The sequence below is a fragment of the Labrus bergylta genome, chromosome 4 (assembly GCF_963930695.1).
Source record: "Labrus bergylta chromosome 4, fLabBer1.1, whole genome shotgun sequence".
Taxonomy (NCBI): Eukaryota; Metazoa; Chordata; class Actinopteri; order Labriformes; family Labridae; genus Labrus; species Labrus bergylta.
This window is the reverse complement of record NC_089198.1, coordinates 29714885-29737860: the sequence shown is the minus strand read 5'-3', so window position 1 is coordinate 29737860 and position 22976 is coordinate 29714885. Positions and strand designations below refer to the sequence as shown.

At 40.4% G+C, this 22976-nt stretch overlaps 1 protein-coding gene across 1 annotated transcript in view; it reads right to left on the bottom strand.

Annotated features, from left to right (window-relative positions):
* Window positions 1-18548, bottom strand: part of fam110b (family with sequence similarity 110 member B) — a 40446-nt gene extending 21898 nt beyond the window's left edge. The window contains exon 1 of the mRNA XM_020630051.3: window positions 18439-18548. The gene's annotated coding sequence lies outside the window, so the exon portion shown is untranslated. The remainder of the gene's footprint in view (window positions 1-18438) is intronic.
* Between the last annotated feature and the right edge of the window lie 4428 nt (window positions 18549-22976).

The following is a 22976-nucleotide window of genomic DNA, read 5'->3' as shown; positions in this document are numbered from 1 at the left end:
TAGCCCTCTAAAGGTGCACTCACACCAGACACTCTGTATCAAGGACATCATGTCCACATGTCCTGTGCATGAGCAACCCTAACGTGCTTTAGCCCACCTATCCAACTGTGCCAGGGCCAACCAAGTGTACAGTGCTTGAGCAAGGTACGGAGCACTCACACTAGTCCAACAAACTGGACTTTTGGAGTCGAACGTGCCTGGACACAGTATGGATCAGTAGAGTTGGTGAAAAATGAAACACTCTGGCTGGAAAGACCAAACACCAGTTATCCCACTTGACTGTCCACAGGGGCCACAACAAAACCAAATCCTGTGATCAGACTCAGAATGAATTGTTGTGCCATAATCAAAACAATAATAGACGTATGGGTTTTAGATTCAAACGTCACCTCATGGAACAGTAAACATGTCTGTTGTCATTTTGTGGAGCTCAATGAATAAACTTGTTATTTTTTTTGTATTAGATTTTTTTTATAACAACCACAGCTTCTATTTACGTCAGACTATTTTTACCTGAGGTTGTTGTGATTTGTAAATATTGCAGAAGACGTCTGTGTTGTAAAATCCCTTGTCAAACTGCCATGTCCATGTTCTGAAAGTAAAGTAAAAGTTTACAGTTTAAAGACGATACACAGAACAGAGGGGTGGATGTCGGCAGCTCTCAGATGGTCCCTGCTGGTTAAAGCATGGACGATCATTATGTTTCAACCTCAATACATAGACATCGATATTCTTATTTATATATTGAAAGACCAGTATGCATCACACTTCTGCCTTCCTTAAAGCTGTTTTCACAAAAGCACTCCTGAAATCCTCCTGTTGGTTGTTCACACATGCACCTCACAGCAGGAGACTATCCCTGTCAGACTTGATGTAAAAAAGAATGACATGGGGGTGGTGAACGAAGCAACAGAGTCCGCTACACGACACTATAATGAGAATTCTTGACTTTATATCAATGCTTTGTGTAGTTCAACACATTCACAATATCGACTAAAGAATGGAGAAGAACATAGTGGCGAACTGAAATCATAATGAAGCAGTTTAATTACATGAATATGTACTCGGTCCCTCTTGCTTGCTTGTAATGAATTTACTTGAATATTACCTGCTGCGTTCTCACATCAGCTAAGCCCAACTTCACGGGAAAAAAAATTTACTAGGAGGCTGGCAGGAGGAAGTCTGGGTAAAGAGTTTTGTGTGCGAGTGTGAAATCACTTTAGACATTTTCAGGAGTTTTCTAAATGTGTAAAAGCACTGACAAACTAAATGAGGAAGTTTCACATGTCCAACAATGTTCAGCCTGTGAGACAATCTCTGTCACCAAAACACTGGGAAAAAAGGGCAGGTGTGTGTGTGTGTGTGTGTGTGTGTGTGTGTGTGTGTGTGTGTGTGTGTGTGTGTGATGGGAGCTTTACGGCTCAGTGATAATGGGAGTCTGGCTCCTCCAGCCTGACTCAGCAGAATCAAACAGACGTTACATAAAAGTGTGTACATGGACCTATGGAGGACAGTGTTCATGACTGCAGCGCATCTTTTCTTTATTCCCTCCCTCCAGCTTATTAGCTTCATCTTGTGAAATATTACTTTTTGTATTATCTTTAAAGATAATCTCGTTATTATATCATGATGAAATATAAGACAGTTGATGGGAATTCTGTTCTTTGTAAACCTGGGGCCATCATTTATAACCCCCCCTCCCCACCATCTCAATAACAGTTCGAGTAGATTGCCCGAGTCTGCAGCCATGACACAGCAAGTCATCGCTGCGTTGTTATCCTGTGGGGGAATGTGCTGATTAAAAGCTGTTGTTTTTGTCACCGACAGGCTCACATGCTTATTCTTAGTGTCTGACAACATTACAGAAAGGATCCCTGCAGAGAGAACGTTTTCTGTTTCAGAGGAAGATGATTTTCTTTTAACCACAAACAGCTGCTTCATCACTCTCTTCAGAGCCTCAAGACTCAAACTTATAAAAACTTCATGAATCACGGGAGCAGGTGTCTTGTGCTGGCTGAGTTGGTTTGTTTGTTTCTGGTTAGGTACTGTAACTTCTGTTCAGCTGACTAGGTAATGAGTCAGCTATGAACATCCCTTATTTCCAACATTTAGTCCTTGCGACACTATATGAATTCTTCAGGTGTTTTATGTCCTATAATAAGGAAGACGGAGTGAAGCGAATGGTTCTTCTCCTCCCTCCATTCTCATCCTGCTCTCTATCACTCGTTTCCCTCCCATCGTCTCACCTCACACCATTTCTCTGTTAATCTTTTCCCCTCCCTTTTTTCCTCCCACACATTCTCAGCAGGCACTGAGGTGGACAGACTGCTGCAGAGCAGGAGAGCCAAACAGGACCTTGAAGATAGGGTTCAGCCATTCAGCATGTGATACCAACACTCGTATCGTTCCACTACTTAAATCTATTGAAAGCTTCATAAAAGTCTCTAATACACGTTTAAAGAAATAACCATGGTTTTACATTTTGAGCCACACGGGTTGTATGAGAGGTGATTCTAATCCCTGATAACTTTGACACAGAGTTTTGAAAAGTTTAGTTTTTAAAGGCATGATGACAAAGGAAATGCTAAAACAAACAAATATTTGGAGCCACATAAAAATAAGCCCTCGTTCATTACTTTAAAACCATCATGAATGTGTGTTGATTTTTTGTTTTCCCAAATTTTCTGATGTTCCAGTTTAACAAGGCTGCTAATGATGATAATGTGGACAAATTAAATCTACACAATATTTATTTCTGTGAAAGAAATAAGGATTACGTAATGAGGATTATGTTTAACAGAAACTCAAATGTGGGGCAGAGTGGACCTTCTCTGAGTTCTTAACCGGCTCCTTGCATGCAGCGCACCGCGGCATGTGCAGATGGCACTGTCCTGCTGCCTCTAAAACAAAGAAGATCAAGGGAGCTAAAGAAAGCTGGTTCAGACCTACCATCATATGTGATGATCTGACCTAACAACAAGAGGCTGTGTCTGAATTTGTGCCCACACTACTCCCCATGCCCAACTCAAAGTAAGAAAAGAGGAATGGATGTGTCTTCAGCACTGTTTTTTTTTTAAGTTATTCAGGAGATTTGGGGGCTGTTTAATATTTTATTAGTGTTGTGATCAGGATATTATAATTTTGCATCAGCTATTCCTGATCTTCTGTGATTGCAGCCAGCCGTGTGTCATCTCACAGCATGGAGACTGCAGGCCTGCACTAAGTTTTCTCCGGCTTCCTCCCACACTTCAAAGACGTGCAGGTCAAGCTAATTAGTCACTCTAAGTTGCCAGGAGGTATGAATCGACAGAAAAGGAAAAGGCACTCTGTAGAAAAAGTATTCCTCATTCCTTTAACCAAACTCTCCAATTAAATCAAAGGATGGTTTCAAATTAGGGACCTGGGCCCGGAACCGGTTACGCTTGACCCCAAAGTCCGGTTAATTTGATCAGTCTGAACACAAACGCACCGTATTCTGGTACCAGGGTCCGAGTCTGCTTAAAGTGGTGTCTCGGGGATGATTCATGTGTACTCAAGTACGGTCGGCGGAGGGGGGATGAACACAACCATGCAGAAACAAGGAAGTGGACCTCTATATAAAGTAATTCAAAACGGCTCCTGTCATTTTAAACACCATCGTGTCGGCACAGCACGGGCCGGTTTCGTCCTGCTCTGGTTCCTTCTTCTTACTTCTTTCTTTGGTGGATTTCAAAACCAACTATACTGCTTCCTTCTGTATCAGACCGTGTACATACGCAAGTGTCCTCAGGTACGAAATTATGTTACTAATGTGAATGCCGAGAGAGACAAGGTTGTGTTTGTAGTCACGAGAGGCTTTGTCCATGACATTTTTTGCAGAACCACCTGTTTCCCATCAGCCTTCGGAGCCAACTGACATAAGTTCTTGTTGGGGTCATATGCCCTAGCCAACCCCAGAAATTGGCGCCTTATGGGCGGCCTTGCTTGCGTCCCGGGCCTTGCTTGCGTCCCGGGCCACTATTTGAACCGCTTAAATAAGCAAAGTCCTCACTAGAACTTGGAAATGGGTACAAAGGTCTACATCAATTTCTAAATGTGTACAAGTTATGAACGGCTGAAAAGTGTTTCATGCTGAAAATACACACAAGTCAGCAGCTGAGACATGCCTCTCAATTGGCTGTCTGTTGTATACTTTATTAAAGTACATTTTTAAAGATTGCCCTTTTTCACCATATGCCATCACAAAAATCAGACACATTCAGTCACAAAAGATGAATAGAGACTGGTCCATGCATCCATTACTACTTGGCAGGACTAATTCAAATCCCTATTGTCAGGCTGCCTAAACAAGCATCCAAAGACTTCCCAGCTGGACCTGTACTGACACCATTTAGAAACAAAGACCATGTTACTCCCCTTTAACATCCTATGCTACAGTTTTCAAAAGTAGTATGGGAGGCAGAGCTCCTCTATGTGAAATCGTCAATCAGTTTGGGTCAGTCGAGGAGGAAGACGCCCTCTCTACTTTTAAGAGTAGGGTTATAACTTTTCTATTAAGATCCGGCTCAGGTTGCCATTGACCAGCTATTATCTATGCTGCTATAGGCTTACAAGCCTATAGCTAATTGGATACACTGAGCTCCTCTCTCCCCCGTTGATCTGCATCTGTACTGAGTTAATGCAACTTTCTCACTTTGGATCTTCCCCTGAGTTTTTAACCATCTTATCGTGCAGGTTTCTATGTATTGTAGATGCAGACTGGCGGTTGCCATGGACCTGCTTAGCCCCTTCTGACATATTACAGCCATATCTATGTTGTTATTTTAGTAATCGTGGGAACTCTTATTGGTGTTATTGTTGCTTTCTCTCTCTTTCAATCAAAACTGTCAAGGAGATGGCAATCCTCCAAGACTCTGTTCTACTCAACGTTCCTGCCTCTTAGAAGGACCCCCTTACACATACTCATCTGAGCCTTTAGGATAAATGGGTTTTCAGTTATCATCCAGTTTGCAATGTACGAATAGTAAATAAATGATACAACATTTGTTATCTTAATTAATCATCTGTATTGAGACTTTAAATGTCTAAGAGTGCATTCAACCTGGACCACAGCTTTCCAAACTGATTCACAAAAACATGCAAGGGAAGTCTGGAGAGCAATTCATTCTACTTACTATAACCAAGAAGGTGGACTTACCACAGGAGCAGTTCTTTGAGTTCCACATAGCCACCAAACATTTGACAAGCTGCCGAATGAGGAAGCAAATAATCACGGTACACATTGTTGACCATGGCAACAGTAGGTCCCTTTGTCCTTACAATAATGTAAAGGTTAGAGCCATTTAGGGAAGGTTATGATGCTTATAAATGTATGGATTAAAACCTGGATTTAAAGAGAAAATCTTTAGAAATCCATCATGACTACCAAGCACCAAGGAGCAGTGCTGGAGCACTGAAGAAGTTCTGCTTCAGGTCAGAGGAACAAGAGGGAAGTTGAAAGCTGTCCAAGCTAATGTCATTAACATAGATCACATCTTACAGACGAATTACCCCACTGCCTTAATCACCATACTAGTCAAGGACAGCCTCTAATTCACGAGACTACCTCTATGAACAGATTTCCCTTTTTTAGTAAAAATGAGGCTACATAAAAATGTTTTGTCTTTCTAGTTTGTCAGTGTTTCTGATCTGACAATGGCAACACCTCCTCTTATGAACCAGAAAAACACAGAGGCTGACTTCTCCACAAAAGGTTGGAGAAGAGTGAGTGGGAGGTCAGCAGAAGGTCTGTGGTGATCTTCAGAGGCACATGATGCTAGCCTGAAGCAGTGTCAAGATCACTTCAGAAACTAATGACCAGGAAAAGCTACCAGAGAAACAAGGAAGAGAAAGATCTGATCCAGAGCTTTACATATTCTACAAAAATGTAAAAGCTGTTCTACAGGGCAAAGTCTGCCCTATAGTCCTCAGGGAGTTCTATAATACTGGAGGGTCCGCGTGTCCACAGATTGAAAAAGAAACTGCAAAGTTGCTAAGAAACTATCGTATCATCTCTTGCCTTAAAGGCTCAATATGTGGCTTTCAGAACAGATTTTCTGACCCCCATAAATGCTCTCTTTGGACACAGCCCCCCCTCACCTCCTGTTCTGCCTCCACACTTCAAATCAATCGAATCAAAGGCCGCACCTGATGATTGCTAATAAACACCTGAAAACAAGATGCTGCGATCCATTTCAAGTAACCATAAGCATCTCAAAGAAGTTCGGTTGTTATCTGTTTGTCTTTTTAGAGCATAGAAAGTATTTTTTTTTATGGTTTGGAAAGTCTGTTGGTTCTCTCCTTCAGTTGTACTCCTGCGATAACACACCAGACCCAGCATCCCAGAGTGGGAAGGGCTGTCTCTCTTCCCCCATGTGATGGCAGCCCTAAAGGTTAGAGAAGAAGGGGTTCACTAGAATAAATAAAACATGAAAAATGTTTGAGTCTCTGAGTGAAATGACAAGCTGAAGGAAGCGCCATTGTGTTAGTGTGAACATAGAGATGAGAATAACAAACTTTGACTTCCCTCTCTTTTTTAGAAGTCATAACTCCACATTATACATAACGTATATTTGATTTTGCTAAATGTATTTCTGTTCAGAATGTTGTGGATTATGCCTTTTAAGGATCTACTTTTTACCTAACATTGTGAAGTAAATGATCAAAATAAGGATCTATTTTACTGAACAATGTTAAGTAAAATAGGTTGTTCCTACCGCGATTGGATGCTAAATATGTTAGCCTGTTAATGGCAATTGTTATTATGCGTTAGCATCAAGCTAACAAACTAAGATGTACATCCTGGTCCATCTGTGAGAAAATTCAGAGTTGTATTCAAATTATTGCCAGTGACTTTCGAATAGTAATTTGACCTGAAATGTACATCTTGATGATACAAATAATAAACCTTCAAAGCCAACCAGCAATCTATGTTTTTTAATGTGTCTTATAATTAGTGTCTCAGTTTATTGTAGCAAACAACAATTGTAGTTAATCTTTTCTGATTAAAGAAATGTTGTTTGTTCCTGAGGTCTTCTCCAGGATCAATGGACCTGCTAAATCCTGCTAACCAGATCAGAGGACACACAGAGGTTAATCCAGAGCAGGTTTCCACAGCCGCAGTTAGACAGTTGGCCTGCTGAACTCGGAGGCTTTGGTGTCCTCAATCCATCCACACATGCGCGCGCACACACACACACACACACACACACACACACACACACACACACACACACACACACACACACACACACACACACACACACACACACACACACACACACACACACACACACACACACACACACACACACACACACACACACACACACACACTGGAGGGACTTTCTATTGACTGGACTAATTCCCTAACCCCCCACGGTCAATTTGTGGATTCAAATGAACTGCAACAATACAGTATCTTTACTGAAACATCAGCATCTTTCGGAAAAACAAACGCTTATTTCATGTGATTGAACCCTTTTGTCTTTACTAATTCTTACATTGCATCGTTAAAACGAGCCTGTGAGCTCATAGTGAGTGATCACAGACTAACCTGAATGTTGTGTAAGTCTGGCACATTCACAGGAAATGTCAGTAAATGTGAATAATACAAACAAATGTATCTTAAACTATATTGATGGCGAGGCTTTGTGGGGTGTTAGCTTAGCCTCGGATAACTCCGGCTCAGGTTGTCTCTAATAACATAAGATCCAGACGTCCGGTTGAATGATCGAGTTAATAACAACGCTGACGTGGGACACTGAGAAAGTAGTCGACTGAAATGTCCTCATGTCCCACCGTCCAGCTAACAGCCAGTGTGTGTATGAAGCACTTCAAGCTTTGACTTTGACCCTTTTCACTTTGACCTGAAGAGGAAAATGAATAACAACAAACTCTCAAATCTTCTTTTTGAAAAGTCTAAAGAGAAATGCTTCTGAGTGATAAACAGCCATAGTTTCATTTCCTCTCTAACTGATCACTTTAGCACTAATTAATTACAGCAAAGGCGTAATTAATTCAACAGGCTATCATCAGAGGTGGATAATTCTCATAAGGCACAGAGAGAGAGAGAGAGAGAGAGAGAGAGAGAGAGAGAGAGAGAGAGAGAGAGAGAGAAAGAGAGAGAGAGAGACAGAGAGAGAGAGAGACAGAGAGAGGGAGAGGGAGAGAGGTATGCCAAAATGATACAGTCTCATTAAACAGGATGCAGTGTTTTTATGTTGGACTATTATCTCTTACTGTGACAGATAATTTTATTTGTAGTTAATTCAGTATTATTAACAACATTTACAACATTTACTCTGGATTTGGAAATGAATCAAGTCTATGATGCATTGCGATGCAGACATGGACGATTGTTAACATAATCGATTGTTACACTGAGGTTGCTTGTAGATTTTTCAGCCGAGGCTTGACCTACATCATTCATGTACAGTATATTGGTAAGACATGTTTGTTGGCATTGATTTCTGAAGCTCTTCCTAAATAATAAAAAGCAAAGTCCACATCTGAACTGTTTTGAAGGTAACATCAATTGGATCTGTTCCTCTATCTAAAGTGCAGATAGAATAACCAGCAACATGTCACAAATATTGGATAGATATCACGATTGAAAGTTGAGTTTTTGGTCAACCCACTGAAGCAAAGTGGACATGAATTAACGATGTAAACATGTTCCCATACATGATGAAAAATATATTGAATTAACAAATGTATTAACACAAATATAAGTTCAGTCCCCGTTACTGGATCTTGGGTTATATTGACTTTAATTTAAAAAAAAATAAAGATTTAAGTAGCTTGTATCACCTGAACAACAACAAAACACAGGACAGATTTTGAATATACAAATTATTCCAGGCAGACTACCTTTCATGGAAGTAAATAGAAGTAGACATTAAGAAATGTATTTGAAAAGAAAGTGTAATTTGACTTTCTTTTTGCTCATTTATATCCATATTCTGCAAAGGTACTATAGACTAGTCAGAACTTTCCTACAAGCGGATGAAAAATCTGCTTCATATTAAAGATCCTCAGTTCTCTTCAGCTCAGCATCACATGGAGCTTAAACCGAGTCCTGCCAACCCCCATGACTACCTGCCGCTGAAACAGTCAAGGGTCTGAAACCTGAAAGCTCTTCTTTTCTGCAGCCTCAGCAGCCTCGCAGCACAGCAGATGCTGGTGGAAAAAAAAAAAACACTCTTATGTAACGTTATTACCTCACTGCATGAATGCCGCTGACACGCTCTGATGAACATATACATTTCTGTGATCCCTGTCTAGGAATCACAGCATGCGGATGATCCAGCAGCAGCAGCAGCGTCTTCACTCAGAGCAGGATTTTCCTCCATGTTTATGGAGGATCAAAACAGACAGAGAGGTTCACTTAAAGCCCATCTGATGGCACACGGGCTGACATCGAATATAAAAAACAAAGACTAAGGTTTTACTAAGGTTACAGTATAACCAGCAACAGGACAAAAGGGACGCGGATAACAGGAAAACTCTCACTTAAAATCCGCCTTGCATAACTAAACCTCTTCCCCCAGCATCAGACCGGGTATCTGAGACGGCAGAAGCATCACATGTTTACATCTTACAGGCAGGAGGGGACACGCAGGCTCTACATGCACAGAGGTCAGTTCTCTGGGTTGAAGTGAGGGACTTACTGGAGAGTTTCCCTTTTACAGCAAGCAACAAAAAACGGAGAAACAAGATGTATTTCATGTCACAGGATTGACATCACATATGGTGCAGCCCTCGAGCCGAAACAGTACATAGTATGGATGGATGCAATAAGCCATAAAAAAGATTAAACATCATCACCATGGCTAGTCAGCACCAGAAATACTTGTTGATAAAAAAATATATTTTTTTAATAAATTCAGGCCTGGCTAAATGTTGTGTCTAAGCTGTAATTCAGCCAGCCTCCACTAGATGGGACTGTAGCTCCGGTCAATTGGCCTGTTCTTGTCAATCTACTGCCCAGATGAAAACCAGCACATTGAACAGATGGCGTCTGAGTGGTTTGGCAATATATCGATTTAGAAAATGGAGATAAAGTTGTACATGTCATGTCGAACAACATTGAAGTTAACCTGCAAGGGTTGAATGCTAGTGATGCTAGCATTGCAAACTTTAGCCACACACAGAATCTAATTTGACAACATTTTCTTGCAGACACTGTGATCCAGTATTTAGCTGTTTTAAATAAATGTTACTAAATTTAAATTGTTTTATTCCTTAAGACTATTGTCTGAATTTCAATTTTTCTTTTAAACAACTTTGAAATCAGTCGCCTTGGAACGTCCCTACATCATGACAGCAGAGGTTAGGTAGGTTAAATAATGTCCAGACGGAATATTAATTATCTTCATGGGAGATCAACTTATGGCACATTAAGTTTTTTTAAAATACATTCAGATCTACAAAGCTGGAGTTTGTAAATGAAATGAGTAAACAGGAAACAGACGCGCTGGGGGGAAAAAAGAATTGGACTCATTTGAGTTGACAAAGAAAGTGAAATAGTTGACGCAGGATTTTGACAACCCTCAAACAAACTGTCACACACAAAAGTGGCTAAATTTAAAATAGCACAAGTGGAATAGCTGTAAGTCAAGCTGCAACTTGATTTTTTGATCTTTTGATCAGACCTTCCACACGGCCCATGTCTCAGGTAACTCACACCTCCAGTTTGGAGCAGGAGCCAATCACATTCCTAATTTACAGTCTCTTATCCCTGGTTGGATAAATCTGTGCAGACACCATAACAAGTGATCCTGATGACTCAAGTGTGCCTTTTACACATTTTTTATTTTAAATTAGCTCGACACCACAGCAGTATAACGACGAGCTTCTTCTGTGTCTGCATGTGCCGAGCTGAACTTTCATCCCTCTGAGGTCACCGCGTAGTAACACAAGACGAGCTGCACCGAGACAGAGAGCCTGCTCAGCCAACACATTATTCATTATTCATTTTCACACACACAAACAGCGCTTCAACTGAAACATTACAAAGCAAAGCACACGCATACACACACAAGCAGCTTGCACATTTGATTGGCTGTCCCGAACACAATCCTCTATACCTCACACAGATTGTCACCGGGGCCCTGAGACTAATCCTGGAGAATATCAGGTTATGTAAGCTGCAGAAAAATAGTCTGGATGCATGAATATAATCACTTCAAAATGTATCAAAGAGGTGATCAACTCTACTTTAATTTCCCATTCAACATTAGACACGTTCAAAAACAATGTAATTATTTACATGACTGAGAAAGACTGTCTCAGGTCTATTTGTCGTAAAACATCTGATCCATACACAAAGTGGAGAAAGACAAAAATCAACCTTCAAAGCAAATGCAAGAGACAATGTCAAACACATGAAGTCTAATATCAAGAAATGAGCTTACTGCTGCTAGAATCATACCCAAGGTTCTTAATGTGAAAGATGTTAGAACATCGCTCCACTGAGCCTTGATCAGTAAATCCACCTTAAAATCTGATATGACGCACCTTTAGTGTCTATTCTTCATCTAAAGTGAGCAGCATCAGTATAACATGCCCAGTTACGACTGCAAGTGCAGTCACCACCATCACTTACTGCACGCCACCTGACACAAATGAAAACTTGCCTCATTCATTGTGTATTGCTAGTGCCTGCATACCGGGATACTAACAACTCCCTCATTAGGTCATAGTCCTGCATTTAAATATAGAGTCAGTAGATTTTTCCTTATGTTTCCCTAGGTTGAAGGTCAAGTTAAGATCTAGATACATTTTTTCCGGCTTTTTGTGCCTTTATTGTAGAGATAGGATAGTGGATAGAGTCGGAAATCAGGGAAAGAAGTCATTTAAGGATACCTTTACGATAGAACAGGACAGCTGTCATTAAAAGTAACACATGAACACCAAGATTCCTTCAAGTGTTTGTGTCGGTGTCCGTCTGCCCCCCCCCCCCCCCCCAAAAGCTGTAAACCTAAGGGAAATGCTGAAAGTGATGCCACTCAGTCATCACTTCTGTTCCTCCTTACATGTGTGGTGGTGACTGTCTGCAGAGATCCTGTCCTCTTACTGAATTTTAATGTTTTGGTTTGTTTTGGTTGACACACGAGGTTACTGGGCGAGGAGCTGGTGTGTTTCCTCCAACCAATGACAGCACCAAGGTTAGGAGTGGATACAATCCAGCCATTGGACGTGATTCACACCGGGGAATATGAAGGAAGTGGAAGAAGCGGCCAAGAAGAGCGAATATAATCCTAGTTAGGCGGAACGCAGAGCGGATAAAGCTCGTTCCAAAACGAGTATAAACCTTGTGTCGTCTTTCACCTGCAGACGTGGAGTTGGTCTGCTTTCTGTTGGACGGGCAGGTGTCAAACCTGCTGGTTAGCTAGTGCTAACATGCGGGAGCTTGCAGTGTAGGTACAAGCAGTAAATGTGAGTCGCCCTGTAGTGAGTGTGCGACTCTGGGGCCGATGACCCGAGGAGGAGGGGCCCAGTTTGAATGTTGTGTTCACAAGCTGCAGCTAACAATACTAAGAAAACAGTTGTTCACTGGAGGGCTGGTTTGATTGAAAAGTCTCTTCAATTAAAGACAACAAGCAACCAGAGGAGTTGCACAGCTGAACACAATGGAAACATCACACAGGGAGACAGTTTAATCCTTTTTTTTCTCTGGGAGACCCCGAAAAGCGACTGTGACATATAGTGCGGTGTGATATTTCAGATTTCACAGCAGTACAAACTTGTCAAATGCCTGGTTTAAAGTGATGAACCTGTTTACTAAGGTTTCAGCCTCTCCACCTATCCCGCCATGAACCAGGTTTATAAAGAGTGTGCTTGATTCCCCAGCAAGTTTAGCAATACTACCATATATTGCCAAAAAATCTAATCCCTCCTCAGTGTTCCTGGACAGAGCGGTCCTGGTCCTAATGCTGAAGCCTCAGTCTGAGCCAGGAAAAACCCTGCACACTGTTTGTGTTTGCAGAGACTGAATTATCCAGCATTACTCATCAGGACTGCAGACAGAGGCAGTGCGCCGTCAGCACAGCTCTCACTGCGGCCCTAATGTCAGATTCCTAGACTCCACAACTGGGTCGAAGAGACTCAAAACTCTGCAGATCTAACTCCATGCAAGCTCATGTTAGTCTACTGCAAGGAAAAGATTCAGGAAGAATTCACTTAATTCATGTTTTTACAAATACTTTTTACTTTGCGTGACATTGATACCATCTATGTAATAAAGGGTCTTATGTAGACGTTCATTTCTAAACAGTAGAAGCATCCTAAATGTTCTCCTTAATTTTCTGTAAACTCTCCTGAGAGTGAGTTTGAATTGGGCGTGGTTATGCTTGGACGTTTTACTGAACATATTTCAGTTAATCCCACAAACAAAGACCGTGGTGATCAATGTATGACTGTTGGAGGTTAATGCAGGGCCTTGATGACCATCTACAGTGGGCAATGACTGGTCATTTTAATTACCTTTATAATACAGCAGTAGATAACACTACAAACATAGAAACACAGTGCTGGATTCAGAGCTTTCAGAACATAAAGGAGCTTTTCAGCTGACATTGAATGTGTTTGCATTCCGCATGTCACCTCTCAGGGACCTCATCAAAGTGAATTATTTACAGACAGCTTCGGCTTCCCCGTCCGATTCTGACTCGATCACTTTAAACAAACCAAGGTTGTCAACATTCTCAACACTCTGATGATCATGAAATGATACATTCACCGTTATTTTCATGATTGACAGAATAGAGCTGGATAGGGATGACGTACTTTTGTAGGCCAGCCCATATGTTAGCATCACGCTAGTTCGCTGGACAAAAAGCCTAAGGGTTTATTTCTATGAGGTTTCACATTATAGCTGAAAATAACCTTTGAGGTGGAAAAAAAAAAAGCTTTATGAAACCAACATGTTTTGTTCACCAAGATAATCTTCACCAATGAACACTTCTACGTTCTGAAGCATAAACGCAATCGGCTAAAATAAAAAGCTAATGTTGGGCTACCGAGGAGAGACACCACAGTCAACTGACTTCGACGTCACCAACACTACGCTTCCAACCAGAAGAGGAAGTTAGCCAGTTGTTAGCAAACACTTCATGTAAGAAATGTTAAAATCCCTTGAGCTTGTGTTTACCACAGACCTTATTTCAGGCTTCTAACCGAAAACTCATTCAACGGACGTGCTGAAATGATAATTAATTTCCAGTATTTTAAGACTCATTACTGCACCACTCTATAAAAAGTATGAAGCTAAAAAAAAACTAAGAAAAAAACTCAATAGTCCAATTTTAAACCGAAAAGCTTCCAGAGCAACCAATGTGTAATTAAGGAGATCTGTAGAGGTTTGCCAGCAATTTTCATTCATTTAAAACAAAGAAATTATCCAATACCAGTTTGGTCTTTGGATTTGTTGACTTGTTATAAAACAGGTATTGCTATTATCAGATTTTTCATCTTTCTTTGGCAGATTCCCCCGACCCCAGAGCATATTATACCTCAGTGTGTTTGTGCCGCAGCTCCTCGGGGCTGCAGACGGCTACGGTTAGCCAAGAAATCCTGCACAGGCTAATGGGGACTTGCTTGCTACAGAAGCTTATGCTTTTGTTTCGGTGGTGCAGATACACAGTCACAATCCCTAATCCTCGCCTACATAAACTACATTGATAAAGTGTAACACAGTCACTGTGGGAGGAAGAGAAGAGGCTGTCTTTGTATGCTAACGAACAAGGGGGGGTCACTAGCAGAGCTGAGATGTGAAGAAGGAGAGAGAATTTTCACTATTTTATCAGTTCTTTATCATTTACATGCAAAAGTCACATGTTAAAGAAAGCTGTGGTTTAATTTTAAAGTATTTCATATAGTGATGGGAACGATCTGATCTAATATCGGTATCGGGTCCGATATTTATGTAATTGACATATCGGATATCGAAACTGACGGCACCGATCCACCTCACTGATCAAGAAAGATGGTTGGGCACCTTAAACATCCCACAGTCTCACTTTCAAGACAATCAGACTGAACTGGAGGAAGTCTCCACAAATCGTCTCTATGGCGACGTTTAGACGAAATGGAACGCCTCCTTCTAATACGATCAAAAGAACAATTCTTATACTTCAGTTTAAAAGATTGCATTTGAAGACCTGACAGTTGTTGCTGCTTCCTGTTCGTATGAGAAGCCAGCACAATGCAATACTTGGTTTTCTACAGCTTTGTGTAGCCTTACACACAGTACCAACAACAAACACACTATTAGCTATGATAATAAAAATATCAGAATCAGTATCGGTATCACTACGTATCAGAATCTGATTGGTGTATCTCTTATTTCAGACACAGACCTGTAACAGGCTCCGTGCAGTGAACAACACAGAGCAGAACAAACAGTTTCAACACAACTACTCTTCGTTCATGTGGCTGCAATCTGTGTAACTAAAACTTGAGCTGATCAACCAATCACAGCGGTTTTGGTCATCACTGTCTGATTCTTCCTGGCAGGGCGAGGTGTGACTCAGAGGACAACGCTTCAATCAATAAACAGAAAAATATCATGAAAAATATTCCATGTAGCACTCTGTATTCCTCAACATATAGAATGAGGAGCACCATTATGAATGAAAACGCATTCACATCAATACATGGTGAAGATTGTTATTCCACCTTCCTTCATATTTTCTTATCAAGATTAGCCAGTTTCAGTGGAAATGCAGAAAAAAAAGTTTGGCAATTAGTCAGGAATGCTGGATCAAATACTTGTTTTTTTTTTTTTCTTGGCAGGATTAACAGCTGAGGTGAAGCAGACACCCACCCTGTGGTCCAAAAGCTCCACAATGTCAACTGATGTAGACTGGTTTCATTGAAAATTTGAGTAGAAGAAACAAGTTGTCAATCAAAGATCAGTTGTTAATGCGTAGGCAAATCGATGAGGAGACAGGCCCGGGTGTGTACTACTACAGAATTTAATCTGAGAAAGAAAAAACCAGAGGAGGAGATATTGTGGATTAATGCAGCTAAGATGCTCCACTGTCACTTTAGGGAACAAAAGAACAAACTTCTCCTAAATCCTGACATCAAATATTGTGTTAGCTTGATCGACATATGTCTGCCTTTTAACGAACATCACTGCCCCAGAACACTGACTGACAGTGACAGCTGATAGTGATCCACCATTAGGTAACAATAACTAGCTAATGTTAGTTTATGTTATGTTAGCACTCAGTAATGCTTTGATGATGAAGTTATTCTGTTCGCTTCTGGACTGTACCCACCTACCAAGACAGACTCTGGCTTCAAATGTGCAGTATGTCAGTACCTGGTAGGGTTGTATTTTGCTTTCACTTTTGTACAATGGGAGGAGCCAGTGAAGACATGTTGTCCATCTTTACATATTCAGTCAATGGGCTATCAAAGTTAAATTCAACCTTCATTCATATTTTGGCTTCAGGTAGCTTTAAAGCTTTTATTAAACCGTCGACTATCCTGGTTTCCATAGTCTGATCCAGCGGTTTAGCTTCAGCCAGACTCACAGCTGGAAACTAACACTGACATTGTAGCGTGACATAAAACAGGAGCTGTACTCCCTGAGTGCAGCGAACACAACACAAGAGCCTTTAACACAACAGATGAACTTGAACTTCAGCTTACTGGACACTTTGTGCTGACGGCTGTAACTTAACAACACAAAAACATGACACTCCACTGTGTCTGTGGTCCTCTCACACCACACTCGCTCGCCACAGCAAACCTGCCAGGCCAGTTGACATGCATAAGAAACCCACAAGGGCACCTTTCTTCCGTACTTTGTTTTCCAGATTATTTCAAACACCTATAATGCATTTCAGCAACGGTGTAACAACATAATGCATGGCTGTGTTGTTTAGAAACAGACATGAAAAATCCAACTATCACAAACCACACAGAGAACATCTTACGTCACAAAATCGAACTTTCATGACTGACCAGTGACAGAATAGCATAAATGGTTCCTTCAGTTCTGTAGTGTTGAGATGTGGTGTAAAGATGCACCGATGCATCGGTTTAATCTGTACCATCTTTTTTTTTGCAAAAGTGCCGTAACTAAGCTCAGCCGTCATCACGTCATGCTACACTCACATTGATTCCTTGACGGCGTGATATTGGTGTCCCAGTCTGTGAGGTCACACACACACACACACACACACACACACACACACACACACACACACACACACACACACACACACACAGCACAGCACAGCACAGCACAGCACTCTCCAAGCTGGCTCAGCTGAAACCGTCTCACCTCTATAACGCCTCTCTTACTACCTCCAAAGAAGGTGAAGAGATCACAGGGGCTTGAAACGGCAGTCTGGATAGGGGGCTATGGATGTTTATCTGTTGTGTCGTGTCAATTTGATGATGGTTAGCTTTTCTACTCAACTGCTGATTGAGAGAAGAGTTTTGTTTTTGAGGGGTGGGAAGGAGAAGAGGTTATAGCTGTTGGACAAACAGGATTTTAAATTGTGCTCAAACATGAGAGAAAATATTTGGGAGTCTTACACCAAAAGAAGTTGTGAAAAACAGACTGGAGCTTGCAATGTCATGAAGGTGATTCAGTGTAAGCTTTAAGACTCGTCCTGACCTGTTATCTTTTGTTTATTACATCTCTGTATATATACTTATGCTGTGGTCTTACTTTACGCTCTCAATATTGCCATTTTACGTTAAACTATTTACACAAATCTTTCATTTCTGACAGTGTGGCATCATCTTATTCACCTACACCCCCACAAGGAGGACATAAACATCAACAAGCACACCCAAAGGCTGGGCACGTTCAACACCCTGCAAATACAATCAAATCAAAAAATCCACTCCTAACACAATCCAAGCTACTGCTCTAATCTCCTGTGACTAAAGAGCAGTAACAGTTGGTGGGTGCAGATTATGGATCAGGAGATGAACATACGCAGTTGACAGCAACACCAAGTACACACCTGCAATGCTGCTGAACCCCCACCGACACAGCAGCAGAGCCATGGATGTATTACTGTGTGTGTGTGTGTGTGTGTGTGTGTGTGTGTGTGTGGGTGGGTGTGCGTGCGTGCGTGTGTGTGAGAGAGCTGGAGGCTAAGTTAGCTCTGTGACGCCACACCGAAACTCAATCAGCTGTTTACACAACACAATAACAAACACTTTCTGTCCCCTTTTAAAATGGGCTGCATGCTGCGGTAACCTCCAGTGTGTTTGCATTAGATAGAGCCCGTGTGACAGTAACCCCGAACAATAGCCATATCACCGACATGACTGGAGGGGAAGAAAAAAACAGGTCATGCGAAGCTTCAATAACGTTTCCGTCATTGTGGGCATGGCAGTCAACCAGGTAAGCATCACTGTCTAAGCACATGAAGTCGACCTTACCTGCATGTCCAGCTCCAGAAAACAAAGGATGCTGCTGCTGCGGTATCTCTCCGTTAGGTCGCTGCGTCTGTTCGGCCTGACAGCATCCTGTTCCCAGCACAGCAGCAACACGGTCAGGCTGCCCGGCAACAACACGGCAACATCCGGGCACTTCTTTCACCGTAACATCCGAGTTAAAAATAAGAAAATAGAACTTGCCAACTATGGAAGAGATTAGTGATCAAAATTCAAATGATAAAGCTAATTTGAAAATTCAAATGCATTAATTTTTTTATTTAATTTGAATGATGTCATACAATATGCATACATAGAGAGTAAAAGTATAATGCAAACTGGATGACTGAAAATGAATTTTAAATATAGGTCAAATAATGCACCCATATTCTGAAAATTTAAACGTGTTTCTGTTACTGTATTTTCATTTTAAAATGAGCTTTTTCATTTGAATTATGATACAAAGTTAGCGGGGTATTTTTTGAAAATGATAAAGCAAATGTAATTTTCTTCATTTTAATTTAGTCAAAGAATGTGCATTTTTGAAGTTGAAAACTAAAATTCAAATTAGATAAATTAATCATCATTTTATTTTTGAGTCAAATAATACACTCATATTCTGAAAATTAAAAAGCATTTCTGTTAATGCATTTGAATTTTCAAATTAGCTTTATCATTTGAATTCTGATCACTAATCGCTTCCATAGCCAACAACATCTCTTATATTATAAATACATTTAGCATAAATGTATCCTTTCATGATAAAAGGAAAGCCTCATGCTTCTCCTCTTACTAATACAGAAAAAATAAAGAATAAAAGTGGAGCTTAATGTAATGTAACTTGAGTGAAACGCTGAATAAAAGGCTTCAATTTTACATTTTAAATGTCAAATTATAAAGGACCCCTGATTAAAATGTACACCACAGTGGAAATAAAATAACATAACAAATTAACAAAGAATGTCAGCTTTTAAACAATAGTAGTCGCCAGGCATGTACAAAATCCTGCTTACGTTTTATTTTGAAGTTCAAAATCATGTTATTTCCGTTTTTTTCTGCTAAAACTCGCAAGTTTGACCCAAATTCAAACGAGTCTCTGCAACGAGACGGATGGATGAGGCTGAGCGGGAGAGCACGCGGGGCTGACTGCTCTTTAAATATGTTTAACATCGGCTGTAAGTATTCAGACGTTGACATTTGACCTTTAAGATCCATGCCTTTTAGTGTGAAACCCCCTGACTCTTATTGTTTCCGTGAAATTATTAGTAAAGGTGATATGTAGCCAGCCTGTTCTCCCCCTGTGAATGTCAATGGATCGGTCCAGTCATTAAAGGGCCAGTGCGTGTCTTGTCTTTGACAGCTGGACAGACCACGTTTAAGCTCTCCATCTATTATAACAAGAGAGGACACATCTGTTTATTCTGATTTCTAGCTAAGAAGACACCAGACCTTCATATTTTTTTGATAAATATTCATTTTAGGTCTTCGGTGTTTGTCAAGTTCCAAACAACGCTGGATCCTACACTTTTTATGACCCTCCCTGCTTGTATTTCAAACAACACACCAATCTGTGTGGAGTCTATTTAAAATATCGGGGAGGGGAATTAAAGCAGAGGAAGTGAAAAATATTATACAATTAGAATAATTTCCTCATTTAGGTATCACATGTAACTGTCCGCTCTTTTAGGAAGCTGGCACTAAGACCTGACGTTATTCCTTTCAAAACAAGGAGTGAAAGTCACCAAAGAAAATATTTGACCCATATCTTATGAACCTTTTGACACTAATATTTATTTGTTTATTGAATAAGGACGATGCAGATTATCTTATAAGAAACAGAAGATTGTATTTAATTCCACCACAACCGTCAATTGATCAAACAAAAAATGTTTTGACTTTAACATACACACCAGGGAGGCCTTCACGTAGTGCATATTGCATTGTATTTTAATATGATTATCAGTAATAACACACTTCAGCTTTTGACACAGTACAACCCTTAACAACCAGCTTCTCAAGTGGCTCAGTGGTACAGTAAGATTTATTTTACTTAATGGTCCTTACATTGCACCTCTTGTGCATTTTGTATTTTAATATTTTACTTTATGTTATCTTCTTCTATTTAAGTTCCTAGGAAAATAGGATTCTGTGTTGATTGTCTTAGCACCAAAACAGAAAGTCAAATTCTTTGTATGTACATCATGTATAGCCTACAAGCTGGCAGTAAACCAGATTCTGAGTGAGGTGGAGGATCACGTCATTTGATGAAGTATTCTTGGGCAACTGAGCCCAAGTTCCTCTGGATGGTAAACGATGGGAGTGTGAATGAGGTTATTTTAAATCCTGCCCTCAGTGTACTGTATGATTGTTTGTGTGAGGGATAAATCCTGACTGTAAAGAACATGGAGAAAAGCACTATATGTATCCTCATAAATGCTTTTGTTTGTGTCTGTCTGCATGCTTCTATGAGCTGGATGGGATCGTATGAGGCTCTTAGACAAGTGTTGTGTGTTTCTGGACTTTAATGAAAGAGGTTAGATGCCTCAAAGTGAAAATGTAACTGAAAATCAATAACACACACAGAGGAAGAGAGAGAGGGAGAGAGAGAGAGAAGTTCACAGCAGAGGGGGATGGAAAGGTTACAGAACAGCAGGCTGCCTGCCCTTTTGTGATGCATGTGGTTTTAGTGTTAATTATTTTATGACTGATATTAAATTAGATTTCTTAGATTCTCTATTGATTCACTTTTCACTTGTGGTCCAACAATAAACAGATTAGGTCTGCCAATATGAGACAAATATGCAAAATGTTACAACATGATTCAATATTTTAAACCGATATGAATCGCAATAAATAAAGAAGAATAAAGAGTGTTTATTATCTATAACTATATCTATGTTTGTTTGCAACATGTCTAAGTCCAATAATAATTGGTAATGGACCTGAGCTTGAGCTTTTATAGAACTTTTCTAGTCTTCTCAAAGAGCTTTAACAACCCAGGTCACACCTACACATTCACACCCTGTTAGCAGAGGCTGCTGAGTAAAGTGACCATCAGAAGTAACTAATCCCATTCATCCACATTCATACGCTGCTGACGAAGCAGCAGGAGCAACTTGAGGTTAAGTGTCTTGCCCAAGGACACATCAAACATGTGGCTGCAGGAGCTGGAGATCAAACCCCCCACCTTCCGGTTTAAAGACGACTGACTCTACCAACTGGACGACAGCTGCCCTAAATCCCCCCCAAAAAATTCCCAGTAAATCCAATTAATCTGAGAGTAGTTGAAATCTAATGTTCACAATGCTAAGTGAGAAAGAGTTGCTCGACTTCATTAAAAATGTTTTCTGTATTTATTGAATAAATCCAGACTTTGAGTATGAGTTTATTGCAAAGTCTCAAATGGCTTTAACGATAAATTGGTGATTAATTGTGCAGCCCTAACACAGATAGAGATACAAATATTTGTTTTTGGATATTATTTTTTGCATCTATTTGATAAGAAAACTGTAGGGGGACAGGGATTGTGGGTAGAGAGATGTGGATTTACAAAAAACTACTCTGCCCACCTGAATGTGTGGCAGGTGTGTCGGAGGAGGTTGAAACTAAAGACAATGAGAAAAGCTAACCGCACTCTGTCCCTCTTTATGCTGACGTATTTATTGAGCCAAGTACATGGGCTGTATGCCCCAACTGAGCTAAACCAGCAGCACCTTGTTATGGATACTTTTTGCAGCAATCCAAAAACATAAAAAAGTTATGCTGAAACTGGCTTCAAGTGGAACTCGGTAAAGATCATATATTAAGGAAAATACAAAGTGAGAACAGTTAGATGGGAAAAAAATCTGTCTGTTCTAGTACTGTGTATGTGTTATCATATTGAGCCAAACATTTAGAAACTCTGCCCATATGTGATGAATAATTGTCCGCTGGCAGGGCTCCTGCTTCCTCCTCTCATTCTGACTCACTAAAATCAAATAATTTTTTTTTAGGCTGCAAGTTTATCACATGCTCCGTCTTTGTGTGCAGAGCCGGTGAGATGTCAATCATGACGTGGTCCACAGTGTCATTTAGTAAAATGAAATCAACAAGGTATTTTTTCTGAGTATCATGGTCAGTATCAAAGCCTAGCCAGCTATTTTTGTCTGTCGTACTATAAATGCAGCTACAATAAACAAAAAGGATCAAACGCTGTGATTTAGACTTAAAACAAGCAGTTATGTCCATTTAAGAAAAGTGCTTACCGAATCAATTAATCAAGTGAGATGTTCACTTTTGATAATTAAAATGACATCCACTCACAGTTAATTAGTTGAACAGAAAATCACACATCGGTTAGGATGGGGAGGTTTGAGATTTTCCTCTGCTGCTCAGCAATGATTTCTTCTAACCGGCTCTGTGGCTGAAGCAGGATTTTAAAATAGAATAAATGTTACATCGGTTCATTGTCATGTGTTGCAGAAAATGTATCTTCATTAAGCTTTATTACTTTGTATGAAGAAGGTCAGAACATCCTAAACACCGGACCAGGCTGAGTGGTTTCT